Consider the following 10559-nt stretch of genomic DNA (forward strand, 5'->3'; position numbering starts at 1 on the left):
ACAAATGTTATATCTTCTTCTTGGGTTGATCCCTTGATCATTAGGTAGTGTCCTTCTTTGTCTCTTGTAATAGTCTTTGTTTTAAAGTCTATTTTATGTGATATGAGAATTGCTACTCCAGCTTTCTTTTGGTTTCCCTTTGCATGGAATATCATTTGCCATCCCCTCACTTTCAGTCTGTATGTGTCCCTCGGTCTGAAGTGGGTGTCTTGTAGACAGCATATATATGGGTATTGTTTTTGCATCCACTCAGCCTGTCTATGTCTTTTGGTAGGAGCATTTAATCCATTTACATTTAAGTTAATTATCAATATGTATGTTCCTATTACCATCTTCTTAATTGTTTTGGGTTTGTTATTGTTGGTTTTTTCCTTCTCTGTGCTTCCTGACTAGAAAAGTTCCTTTAGCATTTGTTGTAAAGCTGGTTTTCTGGTGCTGAATTCTCTTAGCTTTTGCTTGTCTGCAAAGGTTTTAATTTCTCCATCAAATCTGAATGAGATCCTTGCTGGGTAGAGTAATCTCAGTTGTAGGTTGTTCCCTTTCATCATTTTAAATATGTCCTGCCACTCCCTTCTGGCTTGCAGAGTTTCTGCTGAAAGATCAGCTGTTAACCTTATGGAGATTCCCTTGTCTGCTATTTGTTGTTTTTCCCTTGCTTCTTTTAATATTTTTTCTTTGTATTTAATTTTTGATAGTTTGATTAATATGTGCCCTGACGTGTTTCTCCTTGGATTTATCCTGTATGGGACTCTCTGTGCTTCCTGCAATTGGTTAACTACTTCCTTTCCCATATTAGGGAAGTTTTCAATTATAATCTCTTCAAGTATTTTCTCAGTCCCTTTCTTTTTCTCTTTTTCTTCTGGGACCCCTATAATTGAAATGTTGGTGCATTTAATGTTGTCCCAGAGGTCTCTGAGACTGTCCTCAATTGTTTTCTTTTGTTTCTTTATTCTGCTCTGCAGTAGTTATTTGCACTGTTTTATCTTCAGGGTCACTTATCTATTCTTCTGTCTCAGTTATTCTGCTATTGATCCCTTCTAGAGAATTTTTAATTTCATTTATTGTGTTGTTCATCACTGTTTGTTTGCTCTTTAGTTCTTCTAGGTCCTTTTTAAATGTTTCTTGTATTTTCTCCATTTTATTTCCAAGATTTAGGATCGTCTTTACTATCATTATTCTGAATTCTTTTTCAGGTAGACTGCCTATTTCTTCTTCATTTGTTAGGTCTGGTGGGTTTTTACCTTGCTCCTTCATCTGTTGTGTGTTTCTTTGTCTTCTCATTTTGCTTCACTTACTTTGTTTCAGGTCTCCTTTTCTCAGGCTGCAGGTTCATAGTTTCTGTTGTTTTTGGTGTCTGCCCCCAGTTGTTGAGGTTGCTTCAATGGATTCTGTAGGCTCTCTGGTGGAGGGGATTAGTGCCTGTGTTCTGGTGGATGAGGCTGGATCTTATCTTTCTGGTGGGCATGTCCACGTCTGGTGGTGTGTTTTGGGGTGTCTGTGGCCTTATTATGATTTTAGGCAGCTTCTCTGCTAGTGGGTGGGGTTGTGTTCCTTTCTTGCTAGTTGTTTGGCATAGGTTGTTCAGCACTTGAGCTTGCTGGTCATTGAGTGGAGCTGGGTCTTGGCATTGAGATGGAGATGTCTGGGAGATTTTCACCGTTTGAAATTACGTGGAACTGGGAGGTCTCTTGTGGACCAATGTCTTGAACTTGGCTCATCCACCTCGGAGGCACAACCCTGACGCCTCGCTGGAGCACCAAGAGCCTGTCATCCACATGGCTCAGAATAAGAGGGAGAAAACTAAAGAAAGGAAAGAAAGAAGTTAAAGTAAAATAAAATAAAAGTTATTAAAATAAAAAATAATTGTTAAAAACATCTTTAAAGTAATAAAAAAAAGAAAGAAAAAATAAAGAAGAGAGCAACCAAATCAAAAATCAAATCCACCAATGTTAACAAGCACTGAAAACTATACTAAAAAAAAGCAAACAATAAAACGGACAGACAGTACCCTAGGACAAATGGTAAAAGCAAAGCTATACAGACAATATCATACACAGAAGCATACACATACTCACTCACAAAAAGAGAAAAAGGGAAATAAATATATGTATCATTGCTCCCAAAGTCCACCTCCTCAATTTGGGATGATTCGTTGTCTATTCAGGTGTTCCACAGATGCGGGGTACATCAAGTGATTGTGGAGATTTAATCCGCTGCTCCTGAGGCTGCTGGGAAAGATTTCCCTTTCTCTTCTCTGTTCGCCCAGCTCCTGGGGTTCAGCTTTGGATTGGCCCCGGCCTCTGCCTGTAGGTCGCCTGAGGGTGTCTATTCTTTGCTCAGAGAGGACGGGGTTAAAGGAGCCGCTGATTCGGGAGCTCTGGCTCACTCAGGCCGGGGGAGGGAGGGGTACGTAGTGCGGGGCGAGCCTGCGGTGGCAGAGGCCAGCGTGACATTGCACCAGCCTGAGGTGCACCATGCGTTCTCCCGGGGAAGTTGTCCCTGGATCACGGGATCCTGGCAGTGGCAGGATGCACAGGCTCCCGGGAGGGGAGGTGTGGATAGTGACCTGTGCTCGCACACAGGCTTCATGGTGGCTGCAGCAGCAGACTTAGCATCCCGTTCCCATCTCTGGGGTCCGCGTTGGTAGCCGCGGCTTGCACCCTTCTCTGGAGCTCCTTTTAGTGGCACTCTTAATCCCCTCTCCTCGTGCAACAGGAAACAAAGAGGCAAGAAAAAGTCTCTTGTCTCTTCGGCAGCTCCAGACTTTTTCCCGGACTCCCTCTTGGCTAGCTGTGGCACACTAGCTCCCTTCAGGCTTTGTTCACCCAGCCAACCACTGTCCTCTCCCTGCGATCTGACTTCTGAAGCCCTAGTCTCAGCTCCCGCACCCCACCCATCCCAGCGTGTAAGCAGACAAGCCTCTCGGGCTGGTGAGTGCTGGTCAGCACCCACCCTCTGTGCGGGGATCTCTCCGCTTTGCCCTCCACACACCTGTTGCTGTGCTCTCCTCAGAGGCTCCGAAGCTCCCCTCCTCCGCCCCCCACAGTCTCCGCCAGTGAAGGGGCTTCCTAGTGTGTGGAAACCTTTCCTCCTTCACAGCTCCCTCCCACTGCTGCAGGTCCCATCCCTATTCTTTTGTCTCTGTTTTTTCTTTTTTCTTTTGCCCTACCCAGGTACGTGGGGAGTTTCTTACCTTTTGGGAGGTCTGAGGTCTTCTGCCAGCGTTCAGTAGGTGTTCTGTAGGAGTTGTTCCACATGTAGATGTATTTCTGATGCATTTGGGGGTGGAAGGTGATCTCGACCTCTTACTCTTCTACCATCTTGAAGCGCCTCCCTTCTGTTTATTTTCTTATTGTTGAGTTTTAAGAGTTCTTTTTATATTTTGGATAACAGTACATATTTTATCAGGTGTGTATTTTGCAAATATTTTCTCCCAGTCCATGGCTTAACTTCTGATTCTCTTGACACTGTCTTTCGCAGAACACACGTATTTAATTTTAATGAAGTCCAGATATCAATTATTTCTTTTACGGATTGTGACTTCTGTGTTATATCTAAAGCCATTGCCATTTCAAAGGTCATGTAGATTTTTGCCCGTGTTATCGTCTAGGAGTTGTATAGTTTTGCATTTTACATTTAGGTCTCTGATCCATTTTGAGTTAATTTTTTTGAAGAGTGTAAGTTATGTGTCTAGATTTGTTTATTTGCATGTGGTGTCCACTTGTTCCAGCACAATTTGTTGAAGAGACTATCTTTGCTCCATTGTATTGCCTTTGTTTCTTTGTCAAATATCAGTTGCCTACAGTCACCCCTCTGTCTTAGGGAGTTCTGCAGCTGTGGATTCAACTAACCACAGATTGAAGATGTCTTACTTCTTTCTTTCTGATTTGTATGCCTTTTATTTATTTATTTATTTTTCTTGCCTGATTGCTCTGGCTAGGACTTCCAATACTATGTTGAATAGGAGTGGTGAGAGGGGGAATCCTTGTCTTATTCCTGATCTTAGCAAAAAAGCTTTTCACTCTTCACCATTGAGTATGATGTTAACTGTAGGTTTGTCATATATGAGCTTTATTATATTGAGGTATGTTCCTTCTGCACCCAATTTGTTGAGAATTTTTAATTATGAAAGGATGTTGAATTTTGTAAAAATTATTTTTCTGCATATATTGAGATGATCATATGATTTTTATCTTTCTTTCTATTAATGTGGTACATCACACTTATTGATTTGTGTTTGTTGAACCATCCTTGTAACCCAAGAATAAATCCCACTTGATCATGGTGAATGATCCTTTTAATGTGCTATTGAATTCATTTTGCTTGTATTTTGTTGAAATTTTTGCATCTATATTCATCAAAGATATTGGATTTTAGCTCTTTCCTTGTAGTGTCTTTATCAGGCTTTGGTATCAGGCCTTTAAAATGAGTTTGGAGTGTTGCCTCCTCTTCAATTTTTTGGAGAGTTTGAGAACTGACATTAATTCTTCTTTAAATATTTGGAGAATTTACCAGTGAAACCAACTGGTTCTAAGCTTTTCTTTGATGGGAGGTTTTTGATTACCAATTCAATCTCCTTACTAATAATTGGTCTGTTCAGATTTTCTATTTCTTCATAATTCCATCTTGGTAGATTATGTGTTTGTAGGAATTTGTCCATTTTTTCTAGGTTGTCCAATTTATTAGCACATAATTATTCATAGTAGTCTCATGAACTTTCACATTTCTGAGGTATTAGTTTTGCAAATCAATTTAATAGTTAAAATTGTATCATCATCTTAATAGATGGAGAAAAATTATTCTGCAAAATTCAACATCCTCTTTCATTTCAGTTTTATTTATTTGAGTCTTCTCTCTTTTTTCCTTGGTTTGTCCAGCTGAAGCTCTGACTATTTTATCTTTTCAGTGTTTCAGTGGGTTTTTTTCCTAATATTTAGTCTCTATTCCATTTCCCTGAACAGAGGGGTTTAATTAACTTGACATCTGTACCTGAGAAAAGTATATAAATAAAGGAATGAAACACTGTCCCTGTCTTCATGGAACTCATTCCTGGAACTCTAACAGGCAGATAAGGTGGAGACATGATTATTTCAATAATGGACATAGCACAGGCTGCTTAAAAATAGTATTTAGACTGCAGGGTGGCTGGGGTAGAGGGCTATTATAAGAGAGATTTATTTGGACAGGTACAAGTTAACTAGGTGAAATAGTGAGAAAAAGCAGAGATAATCCCAGACAGAGAATTACAGAATGTCCAAAAGCACAGCTGAGATGAAGAGAATGATTTGGAAAACTATAAGTACAACTCTGAGAGACCGATATTACTGTCTTGTTAGTTCATTCAAGATTATTTTATTAATCACTTACTATGTACCCAAGTGCTTAATGTGCAACTGAGATTCAGATAGTTTGTATTTTGATTAAGATCAAACGTAACATAAGAGTCAAATGAGCTGGAACCAGGATTTCACAAATACCATGCTCCTTCCCTCTCTGTCCTCTTTCCACAAGTGGTAGAGAAGGAATTCTTGAATTAGATGAAGAGTTGGACCAGATGACCTGCAAGATTTGGGATTGTGTTCTGTGAATAACATTACTAATCCTTTAATGGCTTCTGACACTCTTAGAGGTCCATCCACGACACCTGTCTACAGACACTTTAAAAGTAGAGCAGTTGTTCTAAAATGTTTCTGAAATAACTGAGCAATGAGTATGAACTTCAAACATACACAAAGGAATGTTTTAATATGCTGTTCTTAGGTAAATGCCAGGAGCAGGCTGGCTGAAGGTCACTGGAGAGGACACATAGCTGGGCTTAGAAAATCTGACCTGGGAAATATATGAAAGCCATAGACAATGACACTACTTAGGGGTCATGACAATGCATTGGCCTGGAATTGAGGCAGACACTCAAGGGAAGGGATAAGGTAGAAGGTCAAGAAACTAGGAGTCAGCAGTGGTGTGAAAATATAGTTCCAAATGTATTTTAATTGATCTACAGATTAAAATATCCTTTGTGACAAAGTAGATTACTGATCAATTCATGACCAAAAATGGAAAAGAGTACTCTGAATCATTCCAATGATTTTAATCTGTATTATTCCTTTGGTCGTTTACATTCTTATTTCTTAAAGAGAAAGTGTGTGCTCGCTAAAATCCATCTTTATATGACTTTCTTTAAATTTTAGAATACAAATTTAGATATATACCCAACCTCTAATTCACAGGTTAACAGGCATAGAGAAAAAACATATATAAAAAAATATAAAAAATTTAGATATATACCCAACCTCTCATTCACAGGTTAACAGGCATAGAGAACAAGCATAAAAAAATTTAATCTATAAGTAATCGAAATGCAATCAGTTTAATTTCAAGTTCTTTTCTGTTTAAAAATAATTTGCAAAGTTGTTTTCCTGTTTCCTCATTCTCCATTCACCTTTTAGTAACTGGCCAGCAGACAGGTAAAAACAATAGGAGAAGAAACACAGAATCTAGATAATTTTTAAATTCTATGTTCAGCTTTTACTTTAGTTTAGAATTATTTATGAATACTTTAGGGGCAATTTAGTCTACATTTTTGTTATTATAATATTTTAAATATTCATTATTATGGAAACATATTAAACTGTTTGGTGTGTTTTCTAAATCAGCCCTAAGATTAGAGTGGCACTGAAGCTAAGCATCATTTCTCTGTAAGTAAGAAAACCCTCCCAAAATAAAAATATTCTCCATAAATCCCAGAGGAAGGGAAGAGGTGAAAGTTGATTGTTTTAATCATCATTGCAAAAGCTGCCAAGTCTGCAAATGCACAATCAATCAATCTTGCTGTTAGATTCAGTGCCACGTCTCTGTAGGGTTCAAACAAAGCCCTTTCTGATTTTAGATTTTAATGGGCCATGTGGAACTATCACTCAAGAGTCAGGACTCTGAAGTTAGAGTTTAAAAATCCTTATCATCAATGATGACATTTTTCTCAGCAGACAAGTGATTCCACCTGAAATTTAAGTCTGGCTTAAGGCTGTATTTAATGTCCAGGATCATCATCATCACTGACTTTCTCTGATCACCTTGGCTTATCTGAAAAGTAGCAGTTATAAATATCAACTGTGTAGGGTGCTTGTAAAGCTTAAATAAGATAAGGTTTAAAAGTACTAACATAATGCCCAGGACCTAGAAGTTCTCAATAAACTGTAACTTCTTTTTTTGAAAAAAATATGACTTTGTGTATTTGTATGCATGACTTTTGTGCTGAAATAGTTTTTTTATCTAACATGTTTGATTAGAATGGCTTTTATTCATAAATAATCACAACTTTGAGGTCAGTCTATCTAAATATTAAAGACCTCCTACATTTTGATTTTGTTCATTTGTAAATTTCATGATTCTTACACAATTTTTTCCTTCTTTCACCAAATCTTCTGAAATCTAATATGCTATGTGTGAACAAGATACTGTATATTTCCAGTTTAAGTACTTTATAAGCATTGTAATTTTAACTATAATCCTAAAATATGTGTAATATGCATTGTTCATGTTAAATTCTTTAACAGGTCTTTCTATAAGATTTCTTTTAAACATTTAAGACATGAGTGATAGAAAAGAAGGCTTTGTGTTTCCCAAGGAACTGATAAAATTTCTCCTCTCTGAAAGTTAGAGCTTTGCAACAGATCATAATTTCCTTTCTGCCCCTGGATTCCATATGACCATTTCACTATTTCTTGATCCTTATTTCATATTTCTTTTTCCTTAAACTCATGTCCATATAGTTTAATGTAAGCAGTTTCCATTTTGGGGGGAAAATAGGTAGCACATTTTATTAAAGAGTTTTATAGTTACTATCATATGGACCCAATGTGGGCTTCTAGCACTTTCAGGAAAATGTCAAGGTTTTTAAGACATTTTGGAGAAGTCCTACTAACTTCCTCCTCTTCCTCTTCCTTCTTCTTCATTTAAAAACAACTTTATTGGATATAATTCACATACTATACAATTCAATAATTTCAGCTGTACAATTCAATGGTTTTATATATCCATAGATACATGCAATCATCATCACAGTCAATTTTAGAACATTTTCATCACCTCAAAAGGAAATTCTTCTAACTATTACCTGTTTCAGCTCCCCCAACTTTTGCCTCTAGTGCTAAACAACCACAAATCTACCTTCTGTCTCTATAGATTTCCCTATGTTGGACTTTCATATGAATGGAATCATTTAGTATGTGGTCCTTCATTACTGGCTTTTAGCGCTTAGCATAATGTTTTCAAGGTTCATCCGTGTTGCAGCATGTTTCAGTATTTCATTCCTTTTTATTGCCAATAATATTCCATTGTGTGGATATACCATATTTCATCAATTTGTCCATTGATGGACATTTGGATTGTCTCCCTTTTTGGCAATTATGAATAATGTTTCTATAAACATTTATGTGTAAATTTCTGTTTAGACATATCTTTTGATTTCTCTTGGATGTCTATGTAGGAGCAGAAATGCTGGATTATATGGTAACTCTATGTTTAATGGTGTGAGAAACTGCCAAACTGTTTTCCAAAGTGGCTGTACCTTTTAACATTCTCACCAGTAGTGAATGAGGGTTTTGATTTTTGCGCAGCCTTTACAACACTATCTGACTTTTTGTTTCTAGACATCCTAATGAGTGTGAAGTAATATCTCATTGTGGTTTTGATTTTTATTTCCCTGATGATTAATATTGCTGATCTTTTCATGCAATTATTTGTCATTTGTATATATTCTTTGGTGGAGTGTCTATTCAGATCCTTTGTTCATTAAAAAATTGGCTTATCATCTTTATTATTGAATTGTAAGAGTTCTTAATAAATTCTAGATATAAGCCCCTTGTTAGATATATAATTTGCAAATATTTTCTCCCATTCTTTGGGTCGTCTTTTCTCTTTCTTAGTGGTGCTTTTTGAAGGACAAAAGTTTTTAACTCTGATGAACTTCAATTTATCATTTTTTTTCTTTTGTTGCTCAGGCTTTTGGTGTCGTATTCAAGAATCATTTGTCAAATCCTATGTTTTCTTATAAGAGTTGTATAAGCTTTACTCTTACATTTAGGTCCTTGATCTAGTTTGAGTTAATTTTTGTTATGGTGTGAGATGATTCATTCTTTTGCATATGGCTATCCAGCTGTCCCAGCACCACTTGAAGAATATTCTTTCCCCATTTAATGGTCTTTACATGCTTGTTGAAAATAAGTTGACCATAGATATATGGGTTTATTTCTGGACTCCCAATTTTAATCCTTTGATATATATATCTGACCTTGTGCCAGTACCATACTGTCTCCATTACCATTGCTTGTAGTAAGTATTGAAATTGTGAAGTATACTGACCTCTTCTTGAAACAAATAGATCTTGAAACTTCAACATTTTTATAGTTTTCTTTAACTCTAAAATAGTAACAACATATACTCTTTTGGCACAATCAGGTTTGCCTTAATTTTTTTACATTTTTATTGGAGTATAGTTGATTTACAATATTGTGTTAGTTTCAGGTGTACAGCAAAGTGAATCAGTTATACATATACATATATCCACTCTTTTTTAGACTCTTTTCCTATATAGGTCATTACAGAGTATTGAGTAGGGTTCCCTGTGCTACACAGTAAGTTCTTATTAGTTATGTATTTTATATATAGTAGTGTGTATATGTCAATCCCAATCTCCCAATTTAACCCTCCCTTGCTTTGCCCCTGGTAACCATAAGTTTGTTTTCTACATCTGTAACTCTATTTTTGTTTTGTAGTTAAGTTCATTTGTACCCTTTTTTATGTTCCACATATAAGCAATATCATATGATATTTGTCCTTCTATGTCTGACTTACTTCACTCAGTATGACAATCTCTAGGTCCATACATGCTGCTGCAAATGGCATTATTTCACTCATTTTTATGGCTGAGTAATATTCCATTGTATATATGTACCACATCTTCTTTATCCATTCCTCTGCTGATGGACATTTAGGTTGCTTCCATGTCCTGGCTATTGTAAATAGTGCTGTAATGAACACTGGGGTGCATGTATCTTTTCGAATTATGGTTTTCTCCAGATATATGCCCAGGAATGGGATTGCTGGATCATACAGTAGCTCTATTTTTAGTTTTTTTAAGGAACCTCCACACTGTTCTCCATACTGGCTCTACCAATTTACATTCCCACCAACAGTGTAGGAGGGTTCCATTTTCTCTAGACCTTCTTCAGCATTTATTGTTTGTAGACTTTTTGATGATCACCCTTCTGACCAGTGTGAGGTGATACCTCATTGTAGTTTTGATTTGCATTTACCTAATAATTAGTGATGTTGAGCATCTTTTCATGTGCTTTTTGCCTATCTGTATGTCTTCTTTGAAGAAATATCTATTTAGAGCTTCCACCCATTTTTAGATTGGGTTGTTTGTTTTTTTTGATATTGAGCTGCATGAGCTGTTTGTATATTTTGGAGATTAATCTCTTGTCGGTTGCTTCATTTGTACATATTTTCTCCCATTCTGAGGGTTGTCTTTTTGTTTTGTTTAAGGTTTCCTCTGCTGT

The sequence above is a fragment of the Orcinus orca genome, chromosome 17, assembly GCF_937001465.1.
Source record: "Orcinus orca chromosome 17, mOrcOrc1.1, whole genome shotgun sequence".
NCBI classification, from domain to species: Eukaryota; Metazoa; Chordata; class Mammalia; order Artiodactyla; family Delphinidae; genus Orcinus; species Orcinus orca.